A 10981-nucleotide genomic window follows, 5' to 3' on the forward strand; every position below is an offset into this window, starting at 1 on the left:
TTGGCACTGCTGGGATAGGGAACGGTCATGCGATACCAGTGTGAACCAGTACATCAGCTTCTTTCCTCTATTCAAACAACAGAAAACCTGTGGGCTGAGGATTGATTCCTCCTTCCCCTGGCAGACAGTGCTTTCCCAAGGAGGGAGATCTCAAGCTGTTGAGCAGAGCCGCTATCTGATGCTAGGACAACTTTCTGAGCCTTGGCTGCAGCCCAGGCCTGCTGCTGGCTCTGGTTTTGCTTGCTGAATTATTGAACTCTCTCTGCGTGCTCAATGGCTGGGTTTGCCAACTGCAGGTTACGCGATCGCTTTAAGCAGCTCATCCTTGTCTGAAACAACGAGGAAAACTAGAGAGTTCCCCCACCTGCCTGGCAGCAGAGGAACAGCCATCGTTCTGCTCTGGCTTAGAGGTGGGTCAGAAGTCCAAAGAACAACCCATACTTACCCTAGACCTGCCAATTAGAAACATAGATAAGCTCATAGTCACTTCTTGGCAGTAGGTAAGGCAAAAGGAAGGCAAACGAGGGGGCTGGAAATCATCATCAGGGTACCTATGTTACCCTGTAGAAGTACTTTGGCTGATGGAGGAGCCCACGCTAGTTTAGGGACAGAAATAAGAATTACATGCTTACCTTCTCGCCTCTGCGTCCACTGCAGCTCTGCCAACTACTCAGCACTTGATGCTCACCATAAGCAGTATTACTTTCCCTTCATTAAGCAGCCAGTTTCCATTCAGGCCATCTTCCAGACCCAAAGCTGCACGGTGGAAGGGAAAACTCACAGCCGGACATGGAACACACTGGGGTTTTGGCAAAGGTCTGATGCTGCTGATAGCTGTCCCACAGACGCTCTGCCAGATCACTTCACCACATAAATGAGACCTTAGGACTGTCCTAGGAGGACATGGAAAATCTGTGGGATTTTCACAGTGAAACACAAGAAAGCACAGATGAAGGAAAACGTTAATTTCTGTACAGCAGCAGAACTTGCTTTGATAACCTATCTCATCTCCAAAGCAGGTTGCTTTACTAGTGCCAACAACTATATTTATTAGTAAAAGGTATAGGATTTTGATATTGCAGGGCAGCTTCCAGGCATATTGATGCAATTTAAGTTGTTAGCTTTCTTTAAACGCTGGGCTCAGAGGCAAAACCTCTGAATAAAATCAACAGTGATCGGTCTGGCAGTAAGGTCCTAATTCACTTGGACTCTTTGGAAAAACAAAGCCTTATCCCAGAACAACATCATTTCCAGATGTTGCTGAAGATGTATCACATCGTAAACAGGGTAAGGTAGGATAGACTTACTACTTTTTGCTTGGGTAGATGGGTTTTTCACTCTTTAGTGCTCAGCAAAAGCAGCTCTCCAGCTTGGATCCCATGGACAACCAGGATTGGGGCTGAAGTTCCAGTGCAGAGCAGGGAGCGTGAGCTGCTGCAGCTGCGAGGCTCAGAACTGATGTCAGCCAACACCAACTTGCCTTCAAACACATTTGAACGCTTGTGACAGGGGTCACACAGTGCTGCAGCCCTCCTGGGCCAGACCTTCCTGGAAAGTTTGTTTTGCATTTTTTACTTCTGTTTTTTAGTTTCCTCCGCTTCTGAAGATCTTTATTTTTAAGTCAAACCCGAGGACCATGGAGGACTATAGAGGACCATGCTTGATGATGGCTGCAAAAGGTTATAAGCGTGTATTTTTAAAGAAAGGAATGTATGACAGAAGAATATTTTAAATGGCATCATATTTTTCACAGATTTTCTACAGTCCTATTTTTGTACTTTTGTACCATTCCTTAAAAAACCCACAGCTCCTCTCCTTATACCAAATAATGACAACTTCATCCCTTTCAATGGCCCAGCATCGGAAGCATCTGAGCCCTGCAGGAAGGCATCTTCCCTCTCCTGTCTTGTCTAAGGGAAATGTTTATGGTACCTTCTGATGTTCCCCCTTCTCAATGCATTCCAATTGTTTCCACAGAGGCAGTATGCTATTTAAGTAGAAAATTAGTCACTTGATTGCTCTTTAGAGTGCTGGGATGAGCACCAAAGCAGAAGTTAACAATCATTAATTTAACATCTCCAAAGTTACTTCAGGCCCATTCCATCTTTGCAGCCCCTCTCTCCTTCACCTGAACAAGTATTTTATTTCTTAATGGCTGTTTTGCATCTCAGTGAACCCAGCCCCTGACTCTTTTACCTCATTCAGAAATATCACTTTCTTCTGCATTCGCCTTCCTTCTTCCTTCCCTTGAACTCTCATTTCTGTGGGGATACATTCCTCTGCTCCACAGCCTTTGTAGGACCTGGCACGGGTTGCTAACTAGCAAAATGCAGAATGAAACAGAACAGCATTCCTCCCAGCAGTCAGGGCAGCAGCTACCAAATAGGCTCCCCTGCAGCAAAGTGCATGAATAGCACAAGGGTGGGTCAGCAGCTTCCCTTCTGACTGCACCCTTTGTGAAAGAAAAGCAGCATAAGAGAAGAGAGAAGGCAGAGCTGCAGCTGTTTGCCTTACGCAGCTCCATGTTTTTCAGTGAGGCAGCTATCCACTGGAAATTGGGTTCTCATCTTTTCAGTATCCTGCCACCAGCAACCATAAGGCAGAAGAAGAAATGGCTTCCTGTGAATTAGGCAGCGTGTGAGGATGTTTTGCACAGGGTGTCAGCTGGCACCTATGCCAGGCGCTGCCTTGAGCTGATGGGGAGATGCTGGTGCTCACACCAAGTCGTCCATCCACTGGGCAGCCCTAGGGGATGGACAATGCCAACACTGAGACAGCACTGAAGGACACAGCCTGGACCAGTGATGCTGGAGTTCGCTCAGCAGAGATGCAGAGGGTGAGAAATCCTGCCTGGGATCTCCCTCATTTGCATGCCTCATCAGCATCTTCTGTCATTTAAAGCAGGAAGTGACAACATGTATGTGCCGTTATCAAAGCTGTCAAGAGAAATTAGACTGTACAGAGCAAATGATGAACACTGAGAAGCAAACTGCAGTCAGAGCCCTCATGCGCTTCAGTGTCAGGCTTCCAAACAGGAATAACAGAGTCTTGGCATTGTGGTACTGCATCTCTTGTGTCTATTGCACACAGAGCCCTGAAGCTCACGCTGGGACACAGCCAACTCCTGGCAGCAATGGGGATGGAGAAATCAGGGCTTGACCCAGCACACAGTGAAAGGAGCCTCAGCACAGTGAGATGCTTCTGTTTTGGGGGAAGTCAAGGGTGGCCTCACAGCAGTATGGGAACCTCACCAGTTCCTAAAACAGTGCTGCTGGGACCTGAAGGCTGTTCTTAGCACTGGCACCACCACTACCGGTGGCAAGAAACATAAAGCACAAGGAAGGGGCACCTCAACCATTTGCAAGCAGGGCAAATACTCAGCAAGGGGAGAGGATACAAAAATCTCTCTAATTCCCAGCCTGAGGTTGAAGGATGGACACTGCCACTGTAAAACCAGTTGTCTTTAACTGGGCATGGAATGATAACACCAAGAAAAAAAAAAATTAAGTCTAGCTTGAAAGTAGATTCTATTTACAGATTCACTACTCAAAATGTAGAAGCAGCTCACGTCAAACAAGGTCACCTGCAGAAAGAACTTGGCTACGTCCTATTGGGGCACAAGGCACCATCATTGATTACGTGCCCTGGCTCCATGCTGCAAGCCATGTCTTTATTGCTGCAGGTGAGTGAAGCTTAGCATAGGCAGGGACAGGTAGAACCAGCCTGGAGCAGCCAGGGCCAAAGGGCACAGGAATTCAGCATCCGATGGTGCTGGAGTTTTGGGGAGCTGAGTCACAGACAGTACTGTAGCAAGATGGAATGGCCTTCCCCCGAGGAAGAGAGGACTGGCTCATTTAGGCACCCCAATATTGAGGCGCTGTCAGCTCCCCTGTGGTTTCCCCAAGTCCTCACTGCAAAGCACGCAGACCAGCTGAGCAAGCTGGCCAGGGTTAAGATGCATTTAACAGCATTTGGGCAGTAAATTATAGCTGCAGGTACAGAGCAGGTAGGAGCCTGATTCACCCTTGCAATGAGGATGCCCTCACAGTAAAGGTGGAGACCCAACAGCAGCCTTGCTTAAATCAGCATTGCCCTGCCATGGTCCTGCTGAGAGCAATGGGCTCTGACTTCCAGCACTAGCAGCATCAGGGTTTGTGCATTGTGGGGGGTCATTGCTTGATATTTAATTCATAAATAATCCTTGTTAAAGTAAAACTATGCAATGCTAAACAGACTGGGTCAAGGAGGTAACTTAGCCACGTCTCCTGGATATGCACTTAGACATTTTTAAAACTACCCTCATCACAGTTACTTGTAAGATGGGAAAGAACCAACAAGAGCCCTTGTGGAGCAGAACCAGCTCCGGGGTTTGTGACATGCCATAGCTGAATACAAGTGTCATGACCACAGCTGATCATGAAATGCTGCAGCGAGAATTGAGCAGAGGAGCCCAGGCTCATCTCTGCCAAAGAGAGGAGCAAGGGCAGGGAGTGGGGGATGCGAGGATGAGAAGAGCAGGGCTCAGGCAATGGACAGGAGCTTCTAGTACTTCTCTCTAAATGCAGCCATGCTTGCAACCCCAGCCCATGTGGTCCCTCTGAGGGCTGGAGTTGTGAAACAGGTGATGGTTTCTCAAGGGGTTGAGGTGAGAAATCACAAGGCTTGACGTTCCCTGTGGGCAAGAGGTACATAATGGGCAGCATCAGCTCTGAAACCAAACCTTGACAAACCAGCAGTTAATGAAAGCAGGCTGAGGAGAAAGTATGACAGCAGTAAGTGTAATGATGTGCTGAAAAACACATCTCCTTGAACAAGTGCATCCTAAGCTGAAGGACACTGGTACATCCTTCGCAAGCAGGAGTGAAAGGAACAGTCCTGGCAAGTCCTTGCGTGTATGGATATATGCACAAACTTGCAATCAATTTTTTTTTTTAAATAAGGGGGGGAAAAAAAAACAACTAAAAATCACACTAATGAATTCAACTATCACTACACTCTCAATTGTTTTGTCCAAGTAACCATGGCCAGCACTACAGGCCACAGGCACTGTAGCAGAGCCCAGCACTACAAGCGATGCTCTGCTACAGGCTGGGCACACAGCACCTTAGCAGAAAGGAGCACAATTTCTTTCCCCTTGTGCTCACCTAGGCTGGGAAACAACCAAACAAGGGCTTTGAGAGACTCTCTTCTGCCTTTGCCTACATTGAACTTGCACGGCTTCCTTTCTCTCCTGCTATTCCCAAACCCAAGTACGTTTCTGTCCAAAACACTTGTGTTCTTCTAATGCCAAGGTTAGATCAGAGGTAAGCAGGGAAAAGAAGATGGGAACAGCATGGACCAAGCTGACAAATCCCTATGTTAGCCAACTCAGAGCACTCACACCCCAGGGCAATGGCCCCCCTCCAGCACTGAGCTGCATTACTAAGCAGGGCAGATGAAAGACACATGTATTTCAAATCCTTAGTTGATACATCCCTCCTTAGATGAGCAGGTTAACACAGGGATCTGTCAGCTTTGGGAGGGCCCCTTTTCTCCAAATAAAAAAAAAGAAGTGTAAATAACATTCTGTAAGAAACAGCAGGTATGAAATCCACCTTCTCCCTGAGGGGGAACAGTGATCCATTGGGCTTGAACTCTTCCTGTGAGCCCTTCCTGCTGCTCAGCAGCACCGTGCAGTAGCACTCAGTGACTGAGGCAGGAAGGCAGCAGACAGCCACCTGCAGAGCTGACAGACCAGCCCAGGTGACATAACTCAGCACACACGTGGAGTAAGTGATCCTGAAATGCACTGCTTGGAGCATCTCATCCCTACTGTGAAATGGAATTCAGAAGCAAAAGATCAAAGCTTGTGTTTCCTGAGCCTGGATTGGGTATTGACAGCAGTGATCACAGCTAGAGCTCACCTCCTCTTTCATGGGCTTACTGAGCTGCAGGAAAGAGATGACTTTCTCAACAGAACTTCGAAGGCCACTGTGCTAAAAGCCATTCACACGTGCTTTAGAGTGACAGTAAAACTTCAGTGAAATAAAGACATTCACTGAGCCATCTGGAGCTGAAGCAGACACTGAGGACTTCACCAAAAATGGCCTGACAAATGCAAAGGTCACACAGCACATCTCATTGCAGCTGACCATCCCTGCAGCATCGGTGAGCGCCATTCTGGAAGCAGCCTTTGCAACCTGACAGATGCACAAAGCTGGCCCAAGCAGCTGCTTGCAAGCACCCACCTGAGACAACAGCAGCCACAGCCGATCATTGGCAGTGACACCCTATGGACTGTGTTGTCTCCTCACATTGACCACGATGTACAGCCTATCATGCTTATTATATTAAAACTGAGATGAAGAGTAATGAAAAATTGATGCATAAGCGATATTAAAAAAAAAGAAAAGGAGGGGAGGAACCCAGGAACTTCTCCTTTCCGATCTACAAACGCACACCCATTTACATTGTTTTGTAAATGAATTTATCTTCAGCAGAAAAAATAAAAATCTTAAGATGTTTCTGTTCGAGACAGCCATTGCACATTTGATTTACTTTAGAAGGGAAATACAAACACAGCGGGAATACTTTCTAACTGAAAACATACAAAATAAATAGAAGTGGGAACAGTTCAGCGCAGTGTGTTTTCATTGTGTCCTGTATAAACGCATCTCAGTTTCCCAGAAGTATCTGCCTCACCAGCACAGAACCTCCTATCTCTGAAGGATACCTCCCCCAAACTTCACAACAAAGGAAGCCAATGAAGCAGATGCATTTTGTCCTATTTTCTGTATCTCTCCCATCTGTAAGCCATTTGCATGAAGAAAACCTTTGTTTCAAAAGCTTGCTTGACTTACTAAAGCTCATTTGTTCCGAAAGACAACAGAGCCTTGATACTGTTTATACCAGGGACAGACCAGGGCTCTGGGCACATCTGACAAATGAGCTGGGCTGCATTTGGCAGCTGCAGTGTGAGAGGTTACTGGCAACTCCATCCCTGGGCCAGAAGGGTTCACCATCCCTCCACTCTGCTGGAGCTCAGCATGAAAACTTGAGGTTTGTCAACACAGATGGAGAGCAGAGGCGTGGAATGCACCTTCCTGCAGAGGGGCAAGGCAGACACCTGTGGGTTACAGCGCCCTTGACATTCCCACCCATCAGAGCCCACCAATCAATGCCTGTTGTAAACACTACATGCAGATTTGAGCTTCATTTGCAATCTGTTTAAGCTCAGGATTCAGGTGTCTTTGCCCACCATGCAGAAAGGATGGGCACTGAGGCTGGACTCTTCGCTCCTCAATCACACTGAAGCCTCAGAAGCAGTGGCATTAAAACCACTCCGTGTTCATTCACTCATAAGCACAGGGAAAAAGAGAACCAAATTCAACTCCCACTAAATCACCTTCTACAAAACAGAGGGAGAAATAGCTCACATTCACTTGTTTCAGGCCGCTTCCTTACAAGGTGAATGCTAAAACACCATCAGCATCTCACAAGGGATGGACAGAAAAGCATTCAGTCAGAATTAATCACTCTAGAGTTTAGGTAATCACAGAATAAGGAAAAGCAGGCAGATCTGATGCGTTCTCCAAGCACCTCAGTATGATCACTACCAACAGCTTCCAAAAGTTATACTGGAGAAGGCAGTTTTTACATTACTTTCCCCTCAGAAGGGTGGGGAAAATATAGAAAAGTCTTAAGATAACACAATTCTTCTGAAGAGATTAAGAGCTTAACACAAAGCACTTACATGTCTTTTCCTTACCCACCTTAAAAATAAACCTTCCTTTTCTCTACGAATGCAGTTCGACGTGCACAAGGCTGGCAGGCACTGCACTCCATTTAAGGACATTCTGCTACACAGGTCAGAGCACAAAGCAGCTGCTTCCTTATGAGCAGCGCTGTAAAACCGTGCTGCAACGAACCTCCACCTCACACAAAGTGCACAGACACCCAGATACAGTGATATTATGCAGGTATTTCCTCTGGCTTATAAGTAGTTTTAGAATAGAAAGCATTTCAGCAATTTCCAGGTATACAGTTATTGAACCATACATACAAAGATTTCAATTGAAAAGATTTTTACTGGAGTTCTCTCCATAGGCATCCAATGCCAGAGCTCCCAGGCTACAGCCCACACTGCTGGTCCAGCTGTGCCAATACAGCATCTGCCTGTGCTAACATAACGTGCAATGAAAGCAAGGCAGAACACCAGTATTACTGTTAAACCCTTCATTCTGAATCATCTCCCCCACCTGTGACCTTCTGAGCTCCACCCCACACAGCAATTCCTGCAGGACCAAAGGGAGACTGGGCAGCAAAGGGTTGTGCACAAGTGTTGTGAAGACAAACCTGTCACATCTCCAGTCTGTATGAAACACACTGCTCTGCTCTTTCCAACAGCAGGGACAGTCGCACAAACAGCAAGTTCTGGTGCTTATCACAGAATTGCTCAGGTTGGAAAAGACCTTCTAGATCTACCTTCACATTATCCTGGATTTTAAAGTGAGTCTCATACAGAGCTCAACTAGGCCTTAAATTCTCACACAAGCTGCAGCAGGTCCTGTCAAGAAACTTAGCTCTCAAGGCCAGGGGTCACATAGAAAAGAAAGGGGGAGATTTCCACATGCCTTTTTGCAACTACTGCACAGCAAAAACCCATTGGGAAATAAACCTACCAGGGTGCAGACAGCCAAAGGAATATTTGGGGACGTGAACAGACATCACTGACACTGAATCAAGAGAGACAAGATTGTTTTTCCTTCAGTCATGTGGTTCCATAGTGTCTGAATGCATCAGTGCAGCAGCAGATCCCACCTGGCATGACAAGTGGAATTCTGTGATGGCAAACAGAAGGGCAACATTCTGCCCTTCAACTCCGAGAACACATCAATAGCTCATAGCCTGTTACCTTTAAGAAATGGAGTTTAGAAGCATTCAGATTGCCTTCTGTCTCCCAAGATAAGCTATTAATACCTTGCCACTCACACAGCCTTTAACCCACCTCCCACACAACATGCAAACAAGATTATCAGGATCTTAAGAGTCGTTCTTCCACATTACCAGCCAAGGGGAGAATGGCACTGCATGGAAATGAAATAATCACAGAGATCGTTTGTGCATGCTTTAGCAGGAAGTAATTAGGGAAATTGCCAGCGTGTCATTTGCTCCTAGCCCCAGGCAGCACGTAAAGAACTAAAAATACAGTTTGGCTGGAAAGATTGGCAGACACAGAATCAGAAACTTCTGGGATCAACTCAATCTTCATGCTTGCACTGAGAATCATCCTCTTCCCCAAGGAAATCAGGCTCCCACATGTGCAGGATATCCCTGCTACTGCTGAGAAATACTGAGGTTTCTCCTCCAGGCTCATGTTGGAGCTTGCTGGAAGCAGTGTGCCAGCACACAGCCTGTTTCTTACTCTGGTAAAGAAACTTATTTCTACACATCCTACCCTATGCTATAAAGATCAGTCAGAAGAGACCAGGGTAGAGATCTCACCAGGCATATATAGAAGCACTGCATCCCCAGACCATCAGAGTTAAGGTAAGGGTGGTGAAGTCAGCCTCGTACTATGCATGTTACTGTAGAAGGTGAGAGCAGCCTTAACAGACCAACCAACCTTCACTACCATTTCTATTCTGCAGCACATGGGCATCAATACTTCAAAGAACCCAAGATTCACCATTCAGACTACAGCAGAGGTGCTAGCAGGGAACATGGCAGTTCTGCTCACTCGACATCTCCTTGCAGCCTTTTCTGTTCCAGAAGAGTCTGTGGACTTCAAACATCAGACATTATCTTTGCTGTAGGTACTCCAGCCTGTTTGCAGTCAAAGACAACCAAATCACAGCTTCACCATTAAAACACACAATGCACTGAAGGCTTCAGATGATAGAGGTTTTAACAGCACAGTCATTGCATAAACCAGCAGAGCACACAGCTACTGAGCATTAAACAAAAAAAGCCAATGTGAAGCTTTACAGGTCTTTTCAGCATGGTTGGTTATTTGCTAAGCACAGAACCACAACCACAATCAGACATCCTGAAGTGTCACACCATGTTTTGAGATGCTCTCAGCATAACTTGCTTCTGAGAAGTGTTTCTGCACAAGATACCCCCAAGAAAAAGGTTTCTGTAAATATTTTATTTTACCTGTCATCTTCTCTGACAAGATCACTCTCTGGGTCTCACTGTTTAACACAGAGCATGATTAATACAAAACCAAGATACACTTTACATACTTCAGTTCTTCACTGACATTCCTCAGTCATTTCTCAACTCGGATGAAAGTGAGCCAGAATTGTCTGACTTCACTACAGAAAAGTTGGGGGTTTTTCACGTTTATGGATGCTTTCACAGATTTGAAGATCAATACAAACTTTTATTAATAGCACCTCCGCAGTTGGGAAGTGCAACCTGTTACTGCAGTCCTGGATTTAACATCAAGAACACCAGAAACAACATATGAGAATTAAAAAAAAAACCAACACACAAACAAGGACAGTTCAGTGAAACAGTTCTGTTGCACACCTTCACTCGATGGTCATTCCTAATGAGAAGAGCTGTTTTTTCCCCCCAAAGAAAAAATAAATACCAGTTACCACCACAAGAGGAAGCAGTATGCATTTGTAGCACTGCTGGCTGTGAGAGGGCACACACAGCCACAGCTATTGCTGTTGCACTTCAGCTCTCCTCCATTCCATCAGGATATCTGAGAAACATCCATAAGGAGGGAAATGATGCAACACTGAAGATGAAGCCAAAACAGAACAAAACCCAACACTCTACTGACATTCAGTACAACCAGGTTCAATCACTACGTTTGGCAAGTAAGTGACAGTGAGTTACTGCTGTGTAACAGGTAATACCTACTCACCCTTTGTAGTTAGGGCAGTTTTGCTCCAGCTTTAGAGCAAACAAAGCACAGAAGTTATATTAATAAACCAAGAAAACATGGAAACAGTAAACCCTAGCACAGATAAAGAAGCTTACTACA

This window comes from Lagopus muta, chromosome 14 (genome assembly GCF_023343835.1).
Source record: "Lagopus muta isolate bLagMut1 chromosome 14, bLagMut1 primary, whole genome shotgun sequence".
NCBI lineage: Eukaryota > Metazoa > Chordata > Aves > Galliformes > Phasianidae > Lagopus > Lagopus muta.